Below are 22,332 nucleotides of genomic sequence, written 5' to 3' on the forward strand. Positions count from 1 at the left end.
AAATGCATGGCTGTTGGTAGGAAAAGCAAGAGGACTGATCTCCATGTGGGGGAAGAATGACAAAATGCTTGATGGGACACTAGAGTGGGGGGAGTATCTTTGGTGTTCTGCACTGAATGGGCCACATTGACCTGGGCTTCTGGGTGCATCCTGGAGATGCAAGCTGGGTGCTATGGAACACTGGGACATTGAATCCTGGATCTTCAGGGTATATAGCTTGCTCCAGAGACTGCATCAGTGAGATCCCACGCAGAAACCCCACTGGATGAACTGGACTCTACCTCAGACACACCTGTAACCTGAGGACGTAACATGGAAAACATGGTGTCTGAGGAAGTAGAAGACAGCTGTACCAAGAGTATTGAACTGTTAATAGGTGAACAAACATGGTCTTGATACACCAGTGTCCTATATTCTGTATTAAGATATATATTACTCTGGCAAACCTGTGACTGAAATTCTCAGTGAATATTGTCAGTTTTCCCTGACAATCTAATCCCATTGTTTATGTAAATAGCAAGCAGCCATAAAAGGATTGATTCTGTACAATAATTCAGGTACTGTAATAGGGAGATAGCTTACAATGACCTAATATCTCTCTCTCAACAGGGCTTTAAAAAAATAGTTCCAGGGGCTAACCAAAGACAATATTAACCGAAGATCATTATGTCCCTGGGGGATGATCAATAAGACCCTCTACCATAAATTAATAAGGAGGTTTTGAAATGGAGTCAAAAGTAGATTCAAAACAAAAACAAAACAAACAAACAAAAACAGATCGAGGAATGGGTTTGGGGCTTGCACTAAATCCTAGCTACAACATAAGAACAATTAGTTCTTACATCATGGCCTTGCTCAATTCTTGCCCTCTGGGAAGGGACACAGAAGATATGGGGACTACAGCAATGTATGGTGAAGAAATTAGACAGTGCCCAGCTATCAGATAAAATGGCACATGGGGTCTTAAAGGCCTGTCTCTAAACAAACAGCCATCTAAGTGAAATGTCAACTAAGTACATCTAGATGATGCACACCAACATCAGTGACTGAAGGGTTGTAAATCATGTAATCTGAAGTCAAAGGAGAGAATAGTATCAGAGCCTAAATCGTGAGAATTTGGTTTGCAGAAGGCAGTGGATGACAATGGAAGCCATTTGTGGGATCTACATAAGAAATAAGCCTCCGGTGATTTCCCTGTATCTCTGATAGAGGGATGGATTGGAGGAAAGTGGTTACCAAACAGAGTGCATTGGATAGATAACTATCGAAGATCAAAAAGATAAACCTGACTTGAACATTTAAAATCTTGTCAGTTGATCTTCCCTCTGATGCACTTTAGGACGGATCTGGTTTTCAACATTTTCTGTATTTTTTTATTTGTTCATATTAGGGCTTATCTCAGATGCGTTATATCTTGGGGACTACCCTCTTGAATTTTTGTTACATGTTTTACTGTTTTTCCGTATATGAAACCCAGCATTGATGAGCCTCTAGGGATAGCAAGTAGAATGAGGACTCCTGGGAGAGTGGTGGTGGGGGCGAGTAAAAGCGAGCTAATGACAAGGAGTTCAAGAAGGAAAAGAATGTTTTGAAACTGATTACGGTAGCAATTATAAAATAGCTGTATGAACATCCAATAAAATTGTTCTAAAAATAAATAAATAAAAAGCAATGTGACCCTGCAGCAGAGAACCAAAAATAAACTGGTAGTTACATAATCTGGTGTCAACTTGAGACTTAAGAGTGAAGGGGAGGAGTTTAGCCAGTCAATCAGGTCACAGCTTGATGACCTCATTTGGAAGCGCGAAGGAGATACATAGCTCGCCAGAGGCAGGCCACACACTCCCTCTCTGCTTCATATTACCTTCATCAGGCCACCTGGAGCTGTACTGATGGCAACCAGAGCCTTGGAGCTGGAGGAGCCACGTGGAGACCCACGCCAGCACTAAGATGCTTCCACCGACACTGGATCCACAAGACTTCCCACCCACTGGCCTGTGATCTTCCTGCCTTCAGCATCTGTGCCTGTGTTTCTGTGACTCTGAAGAAGATTTTGTAGATTGGTATCGGACATATGAGCTAATATTGGATTTATGGACTTGATCGGGAGTAGGCTGGGATCTTTTCTCAATGTTTATTGTTTCTTGCATATAAAGCTTTTTCTTATACACATATGAGTCTCCCTGGATTTGTTTTTGTAGTCTACCTGGACTAACACACAAACCAACAATAGCAGACCTAAAGACTCCATAAAATGAACTAGAGTCATATTTTGTATAAGTATAGACCATAGGAAAAGGGGCTAGCAGAGTGGTTTTACCATATCTGATTTTGAATTTTTAATGGCTATTTTCTTAAATGCACAAAAGCATTAGACAGTGCTCCTTACTTATTCACAGACTACTGAATGAGGGAAATTGATTAACTTGAAGCAGACATTTGGTAACTACTCAGCCAATACCTTTTCATTATGAGAGTATGTGACCTTGTTCCAGATATATAAAACCTATGTTTGGATGCAAACAAACAAACAAAAAATCTCTAATTTCTACTAAAATCAAGCTTAGTCTAAGATCCTACTGCTTGAGTTATCTGCAGCTCCTTGAACCCATGCCACCATAAAGCTGAAATTGCTTACTAGGTTATCTTTTTAAAAATTCATTCAAATTACTGCTGGCATATAACAAAAAAAATCATAATGACAAGTCATTATGATTTTTTTGTTTTATGAGAAAACATTTTTTGTTTTATGAGAAAACATATATATATATACACACAGACACAAACACATTCCTGGATTCCGTGTATCCTGAGCTCTTTTATATGTACCCATGTACAAGCTCTGGTCTAACCTGCAGTGACAGACAGGACTGGGGTCATAATAGTGGGGGGTGAGGAAGCCTCAAGGAGCCAGAGGAATAGTGTGTGTTTCATCAGCGCTATACTGGGCCCTGGTTGACTCATCCCTTCCTTATGACCCTTCTGTGAGGGGATATCCCATTGTCTACAGATGGCTTTGGGGTCTCTGCTCTGGGGTCTCTGCTCTGACCAGTGTGGGTGAATCTTCAATCAGAACCTTACAAGTAGCCCTAACTCAAGTCTCCCTCAAGATAATTCTTACTCATAGTGACCCTGTGCGCATCGGGTAGAGCTGTGCTTTGCAGTGGTTTCAGTGGCAGGTTTTCTGGAAGTAGAATGGCAGCTTATTTCCAAAGGCATTTCTAGGTAGACGTAAACTGCCAATCTTTTAGTTAGCAGCTAATCAAATTCAGTGTTTGCACCATCCTGGGAGGACGTAAACATTACAGAAAGACAATCCAAATCTCAGCTATAAGAGAAGTAGGATCCTTTTACTACTATGCCTGAACTAGGCTATGGTCATTGCCATTGCCCACAGACATGGAAATGAATAAGGAGCACCAAAGAAGAATGGGCACATTTGAATCGTGGTGCTGCTGAAGCCCCTTAGCAGCGGCATGGGTGGCCAGAAGAGCACATAAACGTGGCTTGGAAGGAGGACATCTGACTGCCCTGCGAATCAGGGTAGTGAGACCTTAGCTCACATATTTGGGCAAGTTGTCAGGGTCCTTGGAGAAGGATGTCATACCCAGTAGCGTAGTAGACTTCCTGCAATAGAATCGATGCTGACTCACAGCGACCCTATAGGGCCGAGTCGAACTGCCCCCATGAGTTTTCGAGATGACAAGTCTTTATCGGAGTAGAAAGCCCCACCTTCCTCCTGTGGAGGGATTGGTGGCTTTGAATTTTCTACCTTGTTCTTAGCAGTCCAACTTGTAACCACTCCGCCACCAGGGCTCCTTGCAAGGTAAAGTCGTCAGTGAAAAGGAGGAAGACCCTCTGTGAGATGGATTGGCACGGTGGCTACAGCATGGGCTTACGCATAGCAGCAGTGATGAGGGTGGATGAGGACTGGGCAGTATTGCAGTCTATTGTACATCAGGTTGTTATGAGCTGGAAGCAACCGGACACCACCTGAAAATAGCAGCAATACCTGTCTCCCTCATTTCCTCCCTGCCTTCCTCCGCCTTCATCTCTCCCTTTGTTCCCTCCTTCCAACAAATTACTAAGAAATTTGACGCCTCTGTAGTCAGCCTGTAAATTAGTAGCAGGTCACTAAGTCAATGATGGGTATGTAATTAGGGTAAAGTTCTCTCCATTTGCCCATATTACTTTTTAAACCATGTGTAAAATCTCAGTAATGAAGTTGGAAGCTTATAAATTGAGGCAATTCAAACTGCCTTCACGTGTCCTATGTATAGTGGTCGCAATTTTGAGTAAGAAAGAGAAAAGAACACCCCAACTACACACCAATACATTTGCTAAAAACTTTAATAGAAAAATAAGTGGACATCAACTGGACAACCCACACTTGAAAAGGAGACACATGAAAAACCTGAAGCTTCTGAAATAATAGAATTTTTCTATTAGAAGGTCCTGGACAAAGTGAAAGAAAAATGTGGAACAAAACTCACAGTTGTAAAAAAGACGAGATTAAAAACTCATAGAACCCAGAGACTATGGCCTTCATTAACTTTCGGGTCTGAAAAGGAAATCATTCCCACGGTTCAATTTTCAGCCACACAATAGACAGGCTGATAGGGGGAGCAGTAACCCTAGGGAGGTGCGAACTCCTTAGAATAACCAACCATTTGAGACCAAAAGGGCAGTATTTTCTCACGAACGAAGTTCAGATGGTTTATGAAAGAAGTGGAAATAGAAACAAGAAACATGGGCAAGATTGCAATCAATGACATGAAAAAGAATATGTACGAACGGAGTGGAAAACTGATCTGCTCTGTAGGCCTTTACTCAATCCACAGAAAGAAGCGACAACAACCACAACCAAAGAATAGGCTTTTCCCTCTGCTGAAAATAAGCAGCTGTCATACAGGGGACTCCAACTCATGGTGATCTGTGTATTCAGAGGAGAACTGGGCTCCGTCGGGTTCTTCGATGACTGATGTTCCACAGCAGATTGCCAGGTTTTTCTTCAGCTGTGCCTCTGGGTGGACTTGGATCTCCAGCTTTTCAGTTAGCAGCCAAGAACATTAACCATTGACAGCACCCAGAGAAAGTCCCTTCCAAAGTAGAGGCCCGTGAGCATCTGCTTCCTCTCGTGCCAGGAGGAGGAACCGTTGGCAAAGGCCCTTACAGCGCGTCAAGTCAAGGCCATGGTTTTGATTATGTGAGGAGTAAAAAACAAGAAAGAAAACCATGTGTATTGATTTATAACTTGTCAGTAATCGTGAGTTTTATGGCTGTGTTTTTGTGTTTGCTGCCAAGCAAGCAAATGAGCAAGTTTCTGTCTCCTGGCCACGTCCCCAAGTCACCATTTCTGGTGCCCCAGTAACAAGAATTAAATGGCATGTCACTAAGTTGTTTTTTATTTGAACATGCTTTTAATACGTTTTCAAAGTGAAGAATAGTTCAATCCATTGGCTCCTTCCAGAAACTTTACCTAGGCCTTTAAGTTATGACTGGTGATGTTAAGTGCCATCCAGTGAAGTCTGACTCATAGCTATCCCACGTGACCTAGTGGAGCTGCTCAGAGGCTGTAATCTTTACAGGAGTCGATTGCCATGTTCTCCCACAATTCACTGCGTCGGTTTCGGACAATTGACCTTGTAACCAGCAGTCAAGTGCTTAAGTCTTGCACCCCGGGGCTCCTATGTCAGCTGTTAACAAGATTGGAATTCCTAGAGCCAAAAAAATGTGGGAAAAAATCTGCCAAGATATGAAGGGTAATTATCTCTCCTAGTCGATTTTCTTTTCCATTCTGTACTTTCCTCTAAGGAGCCCTGGTGCTGTCGTGGTTACATGTTGGGCTGTGATCTGCACAGTCGGCAGTTGGAAACCACCAGCAGCTCCGTGGGAAAAAAACTGGGATTTCTACTCCAGTGAGCAGTAACAGTTTTCAGTCTCAGAAACCCATGGAGGGTCGCTATGAGTCAGCACTGACTGGATGACAGTGAGTTTTTTGGTTATATTGTCCTACAAGGTGCCCTGGGGGCTAAGTGGACTACCCGTTGGGCTCCTAACTGCAAGGTCAGCAGTTTGAATTCACTAGTCACTCTGAGAAAGAGGAAGCTTTCTACTCCCATAAGAATTTATACTCACGGAAACCCATAGGATCAGTTATATTCTGTCCTATACGGTCACTGTGAATTGGAATCAACTCGATGGCAATAAGTTTATTTTTGTTGTTTTGTTTTATATTTTCCTACTATGAGCATATATTTAAACATTGGGAGCAGGGAGGAACCAAGCATTGCAGTGGAAACCACCTAGGATAAAGGGCATACTAGAGCCAGCCTATTTCTCAGATATTTACTAAAACACTTTGTGTTGTCCATAGTTCATAAATAGGCTCTTGTCACAAGGAGTTTGAGGAGAAGGCATCATGTGAAGTAAGCAGTGCAAGAGATAAAATATATGTTTACTCACTTACAACAGGAATAAAAAAAAGTAAATTTGTGTAAATAATTTGAAATATAAATATATGTTTTTTCCCAAGAACCTGAGAAGTTACATTTGACAGGTTTTTGTTTGTTTGTTTTTAAGGCAGCTCAGCGAAGCAAGTGATTTGCTCAATGCCACATAACCAGCTAGTGGCTGGGCTGGGCTAGATAGTTGCAATAATGTCCTCCTGTGAAGTAGTTAGTTTATTATGCCAACCTGGCCGATAAACACATGTGGGGGTAATTGAAGGGCGGAGGGATAAAAAGGCAGTGAGTCTCGCCTTTCGAGTTCTCGGGTTTCTTGCTTTCTGCTGATGGGACCAGGGTGCAGCTGCCTTAGTCAGTTCCCTGCTTTCGCTGGCAAGGGTCACTTCCTGCAAGACATCCCTGAGGAGAAGCCACATGGACCTACCCCAGTGCAGCCCTGGTTGCTGGAGCAGCTGTGTGGAGACCCCTGCCAGCGCTGAGATGCTTACACATTCAGTGACTCGGCTTTCCTCCTGCAGTTGGCGTCATTTCATCTGTTTTGTGAGATGGAGGAGGACTTTGTGGATTGGTGTTGGACATATGGGTTAATGTTAGACTTGTGGGGTTGGGAAGCACCGTGTTGGGATGTTTTCTTGATGCACACTTAACCTTTATGTAAAATTCTCTCCTATACATGAGTTGCTGTGGATTTGTTTCTCTAAAGTGCCAAACACACCCTGCAAAAACCGTACACCTTCTTCTATAAATACCCTTTGATCCATATGCCCTCTGGGCCTGGACATTTGCCTTGATGTGTGTCTAATGGAACAGACACATAAACAGGACATAGAGGCTTGAAAAGCGACTCCCACAGAGGTTTTTCCAACTCTTGCTGCTCTTTGGAACAGCTTGTGAAGAAGCCTGAGGTAACCACTAAGAGGACAGGACACCATGCCTATTGGAGAGCAGAGCCATCCCAGCTAAGGACCATGACATGAACCAGCCTGATAATCCCCAGACAGGGGAGTAAAGTCACCCTACCGTCCAGTTTCAGCAGAAGCTCCCACTGTCAGCAAATATCAGGTGAGTCCGCCCACACCAGGTCTGCCTGCTCAACTGGATCACAGAATTGTGAGAAACAATAAATGTTTGTTGTTTAAAGTCACTCAGCTTTGGGGTGGTTTGTTAGGCAGCAAAAACTAAGTGATACAGGATATGCATGCCCATGCAAAAGACTGAATTGGGCCCCTGCCTCATACTATAAAGATCCTTGTTTAAGCACTCTGTTGCTAACCGAAAGGCTAGCAGTTCAAATCTGCCAGTCACTTGATGGGCATGTAATAATCAGCTTTCATAAGAAGGTACAATGTTAGAGACCCTGTGGGGCAATTCTAATCTGTCTTATAGGATCACTATGAATTGAAATTAACTTGAATTGAGACGGTTGTTGGGGATATATATCTCAAAGTGGTCTCGTAAAGGAAAGGAAGCTTTTCCATCAGAATGCACTGAAGGAGGATTCATCTCTGGTTTGGGACTCAGCCAAGACTTGGTGAGTAGATGACATTGGAACTGGGCTTTAAGAATGAGAATTATGATTGAACAAATGGATTCAGTTGCATTTATAGCACAGTGGAATGGTATATTTTGGTTGGGTTTCAAAGTGAACCCATGAAGTTCCACGACGTAGAGTCAAAATTACCCTTAAAGAACATGTCATGCCAAGGGAATAGCAATTGCAACAGTCCTGATGGATGGAATAGAAGAGGTAGGTTGGGCTTAAAGACTATGATTAAATGTTGTTGTTGTTAAGTGTCATTTAGTGCCTTCTGACCCATAGCAATTCTATGTACAACAGAACAACCAATTCCTAGACCTGCACCATTCTCACAATTGCTATTTCTGAGTCCATCGATGTATAGCCACTGTTCCAATCATCTCCTTGGTGTTCTTCTTTTACGCTGCCCCTCCCCTTTACCAAACATGATGTGCTTTTTCAGGGACTGATCTCTCCTGATAACATGACCAAAGCACGTAAGACAAAAGTCTCCCCATCCTCACTTCGAGGGAGCATTCTGGCTGCACTTCATCAAGACAAATCAAATTGTCCTTTCGGCAGTCCATAGTACTCTCAATATTCATCACCAGCACCACAATTCAAATGCATCAATCATCTTGAGCAACAAACTAAGGCAAGAATTTTATTCAATAGGAAAATAAACAGTTGATGGATACTAGGGAGGGGAAACGTAGTAAAATGGCTCAATCAAGCAGTTACTCGAAGCAAAAAGAAATGAGAGATAATTTCAGCCCTTAGGAAAAGAAGCAAGGTGACCCCACTGGTGGAAAGGGTACACTTGATTGAAAGTTTGCCACAGAAGCTGATTCATTAGCATGTGTTGACTAAATATATCGGGGGCAGAAGAGTGGGCTGAGTGCTATGAAATTCACAGAAGAGCCAAGGGAGACTAACAACTGAAAAGTGTATAATAGTAGACCTTTAAAAATATGTTTGCTAGGTTCCAAACCCTTTGCTCTTACTGTCTCTTTTGGGTTTTGCACCAATTCTGTTGCTGCTGTTGATTGCCATTGACTTGATTCTAACTCAAAGACACTCTATATGACAGAGTAGAACTGCCCCATGGGGTTTCCTAGGCTGTAATCTTCGGTAGACCAATTATTTGAATATTATTCCTCTTCATAGCATCTGCCTTTGATCTCACGCTATCTTCTGTTTCTTTAATTTTCGTATCTGACTGTCTTTCTCGCTTGCTTAGGTCTGTTTGAGTGTTGGCGAGATCACTGATACGGTTCTCTGCCTCCTCAAGCCTAATCGTAATTCTGTGCCCTTGTGTGTGGCTTCTGCTATCTCCTCTGTCAGCTCCTGCAGTTCCCTTTGGTGGGTGGGCTTCATCCCCTCTATTGTGGACTTCATCCCCTCTATTGTGGACTTCATCTCCTCTATCATTGCATCCTTGTTCTGGGTTGCTTCCCTCAGCTCCTGTATTACTGTGAGCAGACTTCTGAAGATTTCCTTCTGTGGCAGATCTGTATCTGCTTCTTCTATGAGACACGTTACCTCTGCTACTATGCTTCATCTGTCTCTTTGTTGTTGTTGGGAGTGATGTGGTCTGTTGATTTTTCCTCCATCCTTTCATAGGCCCCATTTTTCTAGGAGGCCGGGGGAAACTTACCTAATAGAAGGTGGAGGTGGGCGAGGCCTCGCTGCCATGGGACGTGGTGCTGATGTGGGCTCCGGAGCCGGGCAGACTCCTACCACTCGGCTACCTGGACACCAAACCCGCTTTGTTTGAAAGAGCTCTCAGAGCATGCGGGTCCCCTGGTCCGCCATCTTCCCAGAAGTCCCTAGGCTGTAATCTTTACAGAAGCAAATCACCATATCTTTTCTCCCACAGAGCCATTGGGTGGGTTGGGAACTGTCAATCTTCAGTTAGCAGTCCCCCACTTAATGGGTGTGTCACTGGGACACCAGTCACAAATAAGGTGAATATTATTCTCTATGTGGTGTAAAACTACTACGGGAGACTGTAGCTGAGATGTCTTGCAGCCCCCCATTTTAAAGAACAAAGTCAATATATGAATCCAAGTCTTTGTGACATCTGGTTGGGTAGAGGAAGAGTGGCTACAAGAGCAATCATGAAAGAGTCTGAAAGAAGAGTTGAGTTGAGTTGGAACCTGATGAATTTGAAGTACCAGTTATTCATTCATTTGAGGAACCAGGACCTCAGAGAGTCTCAAAAAGGTAAGAAAGGAGATTGGGGTTAGCTGCATTTGACTTGCCTAGTGTCACTCATTGATATATTCCTATTGAGAAAATGAAAATTATTTCTAAGTTTTTTTGTGCTTTTCTTTTGCCATCGGGGGCACTTGAACACATGGTAACCCATGTGTATCAAAGTAGAATTCTATTTCATAAGGTTTTCATGGTTATGACCTTTCAGAACCTGATTGCCAGGCCTTTCTTCCAAGGCTTCAAATGGGTGTATTTGAACCTCCAGCCTTTCAGTAAGCAGCTGAGTGTGTTAATTATTTATACCACTTCATCCTAAATAAAGTCATGAGTATCAGTTTGGCTTTTAGACAAGTTATCAAAATATTTCATCTAGGTCAAGTTTGTCATTTCTTTAAACTGAGTTATTTCTCCCTGAACCAAGAATAATTCAGCTTTAAGAGTGTTACAAAAAAAAATTGCCCCAGGGTAAGAGTGGCACAAATAATCAAGACCTTTTATTGCTGTTGTCAATTTACTACCTGCTGATTTTGCAAGAATCCAAAAAAAAAAAAAAGGAAAAAAAATCCTAGTCAAATACAGATAAAACATTTGGAGAAAATGACAAAATAAGTGTCACCTATATTTTACATAAAAATATTTTTCCATGTGGTCTCTGTCACAACTGCTGAACTCTGCAGTTGTAGCAGAATAGTGGCCATAGAATACATATAAACAAATAGCTTTGGCTATGTTGCAATAAAACTTTATTTACAAGAACAGGAATGAGTGGACTGAATTAGACCCATGTGCTTATCACTGGTCAACTTCTGTCAAAGAGAAGTAATTAGTTTTTTTATATACATGTACCTTCTAAACTTTTTTTAAATGGGTACCTCGTTCATTTTAATGTTTTCAAAAACTATTTTGGCATTATATTATCTTTTAAACTGGAACATTGAGATTGTCTAGATTTTTGAGAGTGGAAGCTATTGCTTATTAATTTCCATATCTCCAGCACTTCACTTAGTGAATGGCATACATTCGGTGCTCAATCAACACCAATTTGTTAACTGATGAGTTCATTGCATCTATCCATCTCCCTCATCTCAGAGAAGAGGAGATGGTCGCTTTGGGGGAAACACTTTGCCTAGTGGAGGATGTTCAGAACTGCACAGTTATCCAATACAGTTTCAAGATGATTCTGTTTGACACTAAATGACTGTTAGTTACTCCCTTTCTCGGAACCCTTCATCATTTGTAAAACCAAGGAGCTCAATGGCATGATTGTGGTAGTCTCCACCAATTGCCTACCGATTTACCAGTCCCAGTCTCCCTTTTCCTACCTGTTTCCCTATGGAGAGGCATTACATGCAAATTACTTATGTAGTCTCCTTTGTGATCCGAATTGGCCATCTGACCCAAATCTGGCCAAGGACAGGGAAAGGGAATACAAGGACACTTATTGCCTCCCCCATGAAAAGAACAAGAAAAAAGGTTGTCTTTTGCTTTTCAACTTTGGAACGTCATTTGAGGATATAATGAGATAGTAGCGACATTAAAGCAAAAGGGCTCTAAAACAGTAGGAAGACTTAGGCACTTCTAGTCTTGTTATTTTGTAGCAAGTCAATCACCAATTTGCTGATCTTTAGAATCACTTCTAGATTTGTGATGAAAGTCATGTCTAGAGTTAGTAGTGTTAAAATTGGTTGTCTCCATTTGTGTGATTTTAGTAGTATATGAACCCTTTTCTTTATCCAATGTGCCATTTTATATGTCACACATCCATTTAGTAATTTAATTCAAATCAATTAGAGCTAAAATTTGCAAAAACCTAGTTAGAAGACCCAAAGAAAACACATGCCCAGCCTTTCTCAAGCTGAACAAGCTGAAGACAATGAAATCATATTGAAATATGGAAGGATCCTATGGACAACATTATTCAATGACACAAGAAGCAGAAAAAGATGGAGAGAAAACATAGTCATGATACCAAAAAGAATTGGCCAACTTTCAAGGATGTCCGGAAGGAAACATATGATCAATGATGGATGGTTTTGAAGCTAAAAAAGGCTTCAATAACTGACAGGATAGAAACTGAGATGTTTCAGATAGCGATGTGGTGCTGAAGGCACTCACTCATGTGTGTCAAGAAATTTGGAAGACTGCTACTTGGTTAGCCAACTAGAAGCGATTCATATTTGTGCTCCTTCCAAAGAAAGGTGATCCAGCAGAACATGGAAAGTAGCAAACAATATCATTACAATGATATGCAAGTAAAAACCAAACAAAAGGTATGCAGCAGTCCACTGACAGGAGTTTGCCAGAAATTCAAGCACAATTAAGAAGAGGGCCTGGCAGGAGGGATATCATTGTTGATGGCAGATAAATCTTGGCTGAAAGTAGAGAATATTAGAAAGATGTCTACCTGTGTTTAATTGGCATTCAGCTGTGTAATAATAACAAATTATGGATGACATTGGGAAGAAAAAGAGTTACAGAATATTTCAGCAGGCTCATGAGGAACCTGTACATAGGCCAAGAGGCAGTTGTTCTAACACACTGAACCTAAGAAGTAAGGACATACTTTGGACATGTTATCAGGAGGGACCGTCCCTGAAGAAGGTCAGCATGCTTGGAAAAAAGAAGGTCATTGAAAAAGAGGAAGAAGTCCCTAAAGGCTGTAAGACAGACAAGCACTCATCTAGCTGAGATGCAACAATGTCCAACTGGAAGAAGCACACCAGCCTGCATGATCATGAGTTGTTGATGGGATTAGGTATCAGGCATCATAGACCCAGAACAAAAAACTCATATCAATGTGAATGAGGGGGAGTGCAGATTGGAGACCCAAAGCCCATCTGTAGGCACATGGACACCCCCTTACAGAAGGGTCACAAGGAAGAGACAAGCCAGTGAGAGTACAGTATAGCACCAATGAAACATAAAACTTTCTGCTAGTTCTTTATTACTCCCCCCTCCCCAAATCATGATCCCAATTCTACCTTACAAATCTGGCTAAATCAGAGCATGTACATGGGTACAAATAAGAGCTGGAAACACAGGGAATCCAGAACAGATAAACCCCTCAGGACCAGTAATTAGGGTAGCAATATCAGGAGGGCAAGCCTAAGGGTAAGGTGGGAAGAGAAAGGGGAAACAGATCACAATGATCTATATATAAACCCTCCCTGGGGGATGGACAAAAGAAAAGCTGGTGAAGGGAGACATCGGTCAGTAAGACATGAACAAATAATAATTTATAAATTATCGGGAGGGAGAGAGGGAGGGAGGGGAAAAATGAGGAAATGATACCAAGGGTTCAAGTAGATAGAAAATGTTTTGAAAAGTATGGCAACAAATGTACAAATGTGTTTGACACAATGGATGTATGTATGTATTGTGAAAAGAGCTGTATGAGCCCCCAATAAAATATTTTTTTTAAATACACACAAAATTCAGGGACAGGAATGGGAATAGCGATACGAGAAGGGTAGGGGGAAAGTGGGGAGAGGAAAGGAGGAAGGGGAAGCCGATCCCAATGATCAACACATAACCACATTCCCCCACCTCATCCAGAGAGAAGAACAACAGAAACCATGGGGGAAGGGAGACAGTGGTTGGTGTGAAATAAGAAAATAATAATAATTTATCAAGGGGTCATCTGGGGGGACAGAGGGAGGTTATAAAGAGGAGCTGATACCAAGGGCTCAATAGAAATTAAATATTAGACATTGTTGCCGCTGCCGCTGTCGTTGTGATGATTGGTGCGCTGAACTCCTCGGCTCTGAGAGCTGCCTCGGGCCCCTCCTCACCACCGTCATGAAGTGGATGCTCAAGGAGGACCACTCTTTGGAACACAGATGTGTGGAATCCGCGAAAATGCGCGCAAAATACCCTGACCAGGCTCCAGTGATTATGGAAAAGGCTCTCAGATTGTTGACATTAACAAACGGAAATACCTGGTTCCATCTGACATCGCTGTGGCTCAGTTCATGTGGATCCTCAGGAAAAGGAACCAACTTCCCTCTGAAAAGGCAATCTTTCCTCTTTGTGGACAAGACAGTCCCGCAGTCCAGCCTTACTATGGGACAGCTTCACGAGAAGGAGAAAGATGAAGATGCATTCTTGTATGTGGCCTACAGCGGAGAGAACACGTTTGCCTTCTGAGGACCAGCGCCGGGCTAGGTGCACCATTCCTCTTTGTGGATCTTGTAAATAGCCAGCCGTTTTCAGTTACTACACAGACCCTTTGGACATAAACCGATTAGTGCATTTGTAACTGGATTTATTAATATATTGGAAGGTTTCGTTCCTTAGATTAGTAAATTATCAGAGTTTACTTTGAGTTTTTCTTTTTGTGCATTGTGCTCATGGCTCTAGGCCCGGGGAATTTGTTCCTCTGGGAACCGTATTTAATGAAAATATTTCTACATTGAAGTGAGGTAGGTGAGATATTAAGGTGACAGAGAGGGAGATGACACATTGGTTCTGGATTATGTCTGAAGTGTTAGATGGCTAAGTATTAAAAGCATCCAGATAAATCCTTAGCAATCAGAACACTTGCTTCACTAAATTTTTGCCAACTGCCAGTCATGTTGGACTGAGCTAATCTGTTCCTCTTTCTGAAGCTGAAGGTAAGTGATTAACAATGAAACTGCTCTTGTGAAGGCAAAAAAAGGAAAGAAATTAAATGTCTAGAAAAGAATGACAGCAACATATGGACAAATAGGATTGATGCAATTGATGTATGGATTGCTATAAGAGTTGTAAGAGCCTCCAATAAAATGATCTTTTAATAAAAAATAAAAATTAAAGAAGAAGAGGCAGACCCTCAGCGAAGTGGATTGACACTGTGTATGCAAAAGTGGGTTCAAACATAGTAATAGTGGTGAGGATGATGCAGGGCCTGGCAGTGTTTGGTGGTGTTGTATGTAGGTCACTGTGAGTTCAAGCCAATGCACCTAACAATGACCTAGAATACTCCCATGACCATGCTCTTGAGCAGACATTGATATCAATTGGCCATGAATATGGTATGTGGTGTGAATGAGCCCAATAATAACACTGAATTGCATTATCAGGATTGAAGGTTCCATTCTTTCTTGTTCACTGCTTGCCTCCATTGAATTATGATCTAGCCTTCACTTCTAGAAGTTAGGTTAGTCATAACTATACTCTATATTGCTCCATTCATGGCACTCAAACCTGGGCATTTTAGATTCAAATAAATCAGTTGACCAGCCCCAAACAGCTCACCAGAGCAGTTCTGGATTTGGGAAGACAGCTTTTCTGGGGAAAGCATGAATTGTACCTTGTTCCCCGCACCCCCTCCAAAACAATATTTCATTGTGATGTGCCTCAATAAAGGCTTAGGGGGTTTATTTTGTTTTGTTTTCCCCAGAGATGTGAGCCAACAAAAAATCACAAGTGGTTTAATAACTTAAAGTTAGAAAACACTGAGCAGCAATGTCATTTGATATTTGATGAAAAGCAACCGGTTCAATTTTAATTAGGCCAAACAGAACCTTTCTAGTTCAGCTGGGGGAAAAAAAAAAACCCTAACCATAAGTTGCTGTAACAACCTAAAAAACAAATAAATACTCTTTCAGATCATACCAGAAAAATTTAGAAACTCTATGGGCTAATCAAAGCTTATCCAATTGCAACTAATTCAGAACCATTATTTTTCATGAGGTATTTTATTTATTACTTTCTTTTATTTATATTTGGATGACAAAACTACATTGTATAGGTGGTAGTAACAATCTGGTGTCTATTTGGGACTTGAGAGGATTAAGAGTGAAGGGGTGGAGTCTAGTCTGTCAGCGGGTCATAGCCAATGAAAAGCCTCCATGTGGGCATGGCCTATTCCTGAGAATTCTGGGAATTCCTGGATTTCCTCCTTGGAGGCATAAGTCTCTCTCTCTCTCTCTCTCTCTCTCTCTCTCTCTCTCTCTCTCTCTCTCTCTCTCTCTCTCTCTCTCTCTCTCTCTCTCTCTCTCCTGACTCCCTTGGAAACACTCTACTGACAAGACACATGGTGCTATGCCTGGGAGCTGGAGAAGCCACATAGAGACCCCTGACCGTGCTGAGATGCTTATAATGCCACTGGATCCACAAGACTTCCAGTCCACTGGCCTGTGATCCTCCTGCATTTGGTGTCATTGCATATGTTTTGTGAGTCTGAAGAGGACTTATAGATTGGTACCAGACATGTGGGCTAATATTGGACTTATGGACTGGGATATTTTCTCAATTTTCAATTGCTTTGTATATAAACCTCTTATACACATATGAGTGTGTCTGTGGGTTTGTTTCTCTAGTCTACCCACACTAACATAGTAAAACATTAGAACAAAGATTTAGGGAAGATAAATTTTATGAAAGGCACACTAGTGGCACAATGATTAAGCACAGGGCCACTAAACCTAAAGGCCAGCTATTTGAACCCATCAGCAGTTCTGCTGGAATAAAGACCTGGTGATCGGATTCTGTAAAGATTACAGCCTTAGAAACTCGATAGCGTAGTCTACCCTGTCACAGGGCACTGCTATGAGTCAGGTTCCATTTGACCGCAACTGTCAGGACAGTCAGGTCATTTTATGTAGACAAGGTCCAGAGAGGATTTTAGAAAACCAGGGATAAATATGAGTTGGAGGGAAATTCATCAAAGTATGATAATCTGGATCATGAATGAGACAGATGGCAATGTCAGGATTTCAGAATACAAAAATAGCATTAAGAATTATGCTATTGTTTACTATTGAATTAATCACAATATGGCATCTTAGAGTAATTTTTCAAATTGTAATTATAAGAAATTTATGAAATCAAGACCAAAATAAAAAATAAAAGCTGAGACAAAAGGAAGGCAGCAAGTTCATAATGTGTTAAGTGGAAGTGACAAGTTAAATAATTTTCATTCTTTTTAAAGAATAAGTTATTTGGGAAAAAATATCCCTTATTTTAGAAGAAAATGATTTTTTAATAAAGAAAAATAATCCTAACAGCCTACCCTTCAATAATTATTTGATTTTATGATTACAATAATACATTATTATATGTTTATCATAATTAGTTTATTAAACAGCTATATTATTTTAGACACTCATCTCCGTATCATTTGTATTGTTAACAATTACCTGATTTTTTCAAGCAATTTAATTACCCAAAAGTACACAATGAACTGAGGAGTTTGGGTGGAATAGTGGGCTAAGTATTGGGTGGTCAGCAGTTCAAGCCCATCAGTTGCTCTGCAAAAGATGTATGGATTCAGAAATGCAACCCCATCCTATGGGGTTGCTAAGAGTCAGAACTGACTCAATAGCAGTGAGTTTGGAATTTGAGATACAATGGACAAAGATTTTCACTGACTGTCTTCTATTTAGTTGTATACTTGTTGGCCCCTAGCTTACATAGAACATTTCTATTTCAAAATCTAGAAAATTACTTCTGTTCTTAAAAAAATTCTTACCACATTGTTTACTAAAACTTTTATTGTTAGTTTACATATTTTCTTTTTTTACATTTTATTAGGGGCTCATATAACTCTTATCACAATCCATACATATCCATACATCAATTGTATAAAGCACATCCATACATTCCCTGCCCCAATCATTCTCAAAGCATTTGCTCTCCACTTAAGCCCTTTGCAACAGGTCCTCTTTTTTTCCCCCTCCCTCCTCCCTCCCCGCCCCCCTCCCTTATGTGCCCTTGGTAATTTATACATTGTTATTTTGTCATATCTTGCCCTATCCAGAGTCTCCCTTTCCCCCCCCTTCTCTGCCGTCCATCTCCCAGGGAGGAGGTCACATGTGGATCCTTGTAACCAGTTCCCCCTTTCCAACCCACTCACCCTCCACTCTCCAAGCATCGCCCCTCACACCCTTGATCCTGAAGGTATCATCCACCCTGGATTCCCTGTGCCTCCAGCCCCCATATGTACCAGTGTACAAGCTCTGCCCTATCCAGCCCTGCAAGGTAGAATTCGGATCATGGTAGTTGGGGGGAGGAAGCATCCAGGATCTGGGGGAAAGCTGTGTTCTTCATCGGTACTACCTCACACCCTGGCTGACCCATCTCCTCTCCTAAACCCCTCTGTGACGGGATCTCCAGTGGTCAACACTTGGGCCTTGGATCTCCACTCTGCACTTCCCCCTTCATTCAATATGGTACACACACACACACACACACACACATATATACATATACACATACATATATCTATTTTTTTTGCATGGTGCCTTATACCTGGTCCCTTTGGCACCTCGTGATCGCACTGGCTGGTGTGCTTCTTCCATGTGGGCTTTTTTGCTTCTGAGCTAGATGGCCGCTTGTTCACCTCATTTACATATTTTCATAGTACAAAGTTAGTACTGTAGCTAAGTTTTAGTCCAGATGTTTTCATGTTTTGCTGTTTTATTCACAGAAATAATTTATTTTACATCCTAGTCAATTACAATGTTAATAATATGAAAAATATTTCTTAATATTTGTCAAAGGCAGATAGAACTTCTTAATGATATTGAGTCAAAAGTATTACTACAAAATTAATTTTTAAGTAAACTATCAACATTGGTGACATCCTTCCAAGGAGATGTTTCTGTCTCCCTACCTATTCCCCTCAATGAATTCTGTGCACCTTAATTCACACCATATTGAAATGACAGTTTTAGCATCCACAAGGAAGGCAAATACTATTCTTATTCAATGGTCTTTGAATTAGGGGAGCAAAAGAGGGAAAAGGACTGGTGGGTGGATGAGGTAAGGTTTCCCAATGAAATTCTTGAAGGACAGCTGTTGCCACCTTGAAAGAACGAGCAGGTATATTGTTGTGAATAAAAATATTCCATGGCAGCACTTTGGTGGTCTTTGATCACTGATGCAGTTTTTCATTTCCTGAAAATTTCTTCTGAGTTCGTCCTCATGATCATCTTCTCTCTTTCAAGAAAATCTACCAAGATTCTCCCATCTGGAGACCCTGGACAACAAACAGTCTTCATAACCTTCTGAACTGACCTCTCTTCCTTCAATTTAACAGAGCCTGCAGAGTCTCTTGGAAGGTACAATTTTGATCCGGACCTTTGGATTTTCCTTTATTGAGCTCTAATTGGCATATTGTCCAATTCAATCATATCTAGAATGTTGTGCTGTAATCACCACAATCAATTTTGCAGCCTTTTCTTCCTTCTTACGCCCATTGGTGTCGACTCCCCATTTCCCCCAACCTTCCTCCCCTTCCGTGCCCCAGGCAATCATGAACACAGCTGCTGTCTTCATAAACCCCCCCCATCCCAGTTTCCCTAAACAGATGAACATACAAAGCGAGGGCTTCCCTATACAGGTAAGCATGCAAAGCGAGGGCAAATAATAACAAAGGACCCAGCAACAAAAAGCAGGGAGACACCTTACTGTGTAACATACTCTGGACTCCCAAGCAATCACCACCCTAGTAATCACCAGTATCCTCCCCCTCACAGCTAATGTAGCTCTAGGCCTCGGACCCCCTGACCTGAGAGTGAAGGGCTTTGAAACACCAACTTCACATTTTCAAGACCTGTTCAAATGCTTGTCAATGTCTCTGTTCCTGGCTACTGCCTGCTGCTCTTCACTCTCTCCTGCAAATATTTTTCTCATTTAGAGTCTGTCTTGTATGCATTACAACCCAAACATGGTGTTGGAAACCTGACGTGTTTGTGATTCTACATCAAAGGGACATTGGCTTCACTGACAAACTTCAATGAAATAGGATGTGTACCAGCCAAACACATTGCCATCGAGTTGATTTCAGGACATAGCTGTGGAGTGACAGACGGGTGGATTCAAGCTGACAACCTTGTGTTCGCAGCTCCACACCTTCCCCACTGTGCCACTAGGGCTCAGCAATATTAACTGTGACCTGCATTCAAAAGCTCACTTCAAAGTGCCTTTTCTTTCAATGCTAGCTTGAACTACGGCCGCTTTAAGTTTCTTAAGCTTGGTCATACTGGTTAATGTGAAAACAAAAAAGCTACTGCTACTAGATTGCCCGTTCCTACAAACATGGGTTTATTTCCAACACAACCCATTTAAATGCGACACTGCAATCAGTGCATTGCTACAGACAAGTTCTCACAGTAATACTCATGGCTTAGTCTCCTTAATGACTTCATTTTAAAAAAGTCGGATCTATAGCATCTGGGATCTTAAAGGCTTGTTTCACAATACGCAGCTAAATCTACATGGAAGAAATACACCAGCCTATTTCCTCGTGCCTTGCATTTGGCCACATGACATGCCTTGATGAGTTAAGCGCAGTGGAAGCGATGCGGTGCAAAATTCCCAGCCTGTCCGCAAAGAACCCTTGTAGCTTTTGCTTTCGTGTGGCATCTGGAAATGCGTTCAGCACTGTGTGACCAGCCTGGCTCGCTTACTAGAGGATTAGAGACCAAGTGGAGCAGACAGTCATTGCCCTAGCTAACACACAAAAGAGCATCTTCAGTTCATTTCTTTAACATGGGGTTAGGTATGGGTCCCATTTCATTCTTCTGTAGCTGGAGATCCAATTTTTCCAGCACCAATTGTTGAAGCAGGTGTCCATTTCCCATGGAATGTTTTTTGGTCCTTTGTTGAATATCAGTTTCTGTAGGTGGATGCTTTTATTTCTGTTGTTTTTTTTAATCCTGTTCAAATGGTATATGTATCTATCGTTATACACATTCTAGGCTGTTTTGACTCCTGTGGCTGTGTGGTAGTGTTAGTTAGACAAGGTAGGGATAGAGGAGGCTATCTCTCCCATGCCTGCACAAGGCCCCCTTCAGGAATTTGGGAAGAAAACTCAGGCAATCATTAGCCACCCATGAAGACTTTAACTGGGCATGCACCAATTCAGCCCCACCTCACCCCCTTCCCACCCCCAGCCAGGTGGGTGTTACACCTGAGTGGCCCAAACTAGGCCCAAGCTCATGACCCCACCCAGGTGGGCTTAATTCAGTTAATGGGGTCAACCAAGACCTTCAACCACACCTACCAAGCCAGAGGTTTAGAATACCTGGCAGCGGGAAGGCTGGTCTCTTTTTACTCTGCTCCTGGTCAGAGGCAGGTGGAGGCAGGAGGCCCACGTGCATCACCTGTGCGGGTGCTCGTCAGCGCCAGCCTGCTCAGACACTCATTTGCCCACGCCCAGTCAGTGGCAGGTTGGAGACGATTCTCTCCTCACTTTTTTTTTAACTGTGCTTCTTCGCTTAGGCGGTGTTGCTTGCTCGCTGGCCTCAGGCCACAACATGTAGGCGTGCAGTTGCACGAGGTTGCCCATGTTCAATTGTGAGCCCTCATGGCTTGTGCATGGTTTGACATGCTTCCCTGAAATAATGTGTACTCTTTTTTTTTCTCTTTTCTTCTTTTACATTTTATTAGGGACTCATACAACTCTTACCACAATCCATACATATACATACATCAATTGTATAAAGCACATCCATACATTCCCTGCTCCAATCATTCTCAAGGCATTTGCTCTCTACTTAAGCCCCTTGCATCAGGTCCTCTTTTTTCCCCCCTCCCTCCCCATTCCCCCCTCTCTCATATGCCCTTGGTAATTTATACATCGTTGTTTTGTCATATCTTGCGCTATCCGGAGTCTCCCTTCCCCCCTTCTCTGCTGTCCCTCTCCCAGGGAAGAGGTCACATGTGGATCCTTGTAATCAGTTCCCCCTTTCCAACCCACTCACTCTCCACTCTCCCAGCATCGTCCCTCACACCCTTGGTCCTGAAGGTATCATCCACCCTGGATTCCCTGTACCTCCAACCCTCATATGCACCAGTGTACAGCCTCTGTCCTATCCAGCCCTGCAAGGTAGAATTCGGATCATGGTAGTTGGGGGGAGGAAGCATCCAGGATCCGGGGGAAAGCTGTGTTCTTCATCGATACTACCTCACACCCTAATTAACCCATCTCCTCTCCTAAACCCCTCTATGAGGGGATCTCCATTGGTCGACACTTGGGCCTTGGGTCTCCACTCTGCACTTCCCCCTTCATTTAATATGATATATATATATATACATACATATATACATATACACATATATACACATACATACACACACTTATATCTTTTTTTTTTTTTTTTTGCATGATGCCTTATACCTGGTCCCTTGGGCACCTTGTGATCA

The 22,332-nt window shown here is 42.1% G+C and overlaps 1 pseudogene; it reads left to right on the forward strand.

Moving 5' to 3' along the window:
- The first annotated feature begins 13,998 nt into the window (after positions 1-13,998).
- On the forward strand, positions 13,999-14,346 carry LOC142434614 (gamma-aminobutyric acid receptor-associated protein-like 2 pseudogene; annotated as a pseudogene).
- Positions 14,347-22,332: the final 7,986 nt, after the last annotated feature.

The sequence above is a fragment of the Tenrec ecaudatus genome, chromosome X (assembly GCF_050624435.1).
Source record: "Tenrec ecaudatus isolate mTenEca1 chromosome X, mTenEca1.hap1, whole genome shotgun sequence".
NCBI lineage: Eukaryota > Metazoa > Chordata > Mammalia > Afrosoricida > Tenrecidae > Tenrec > Tenrec ecaudatus.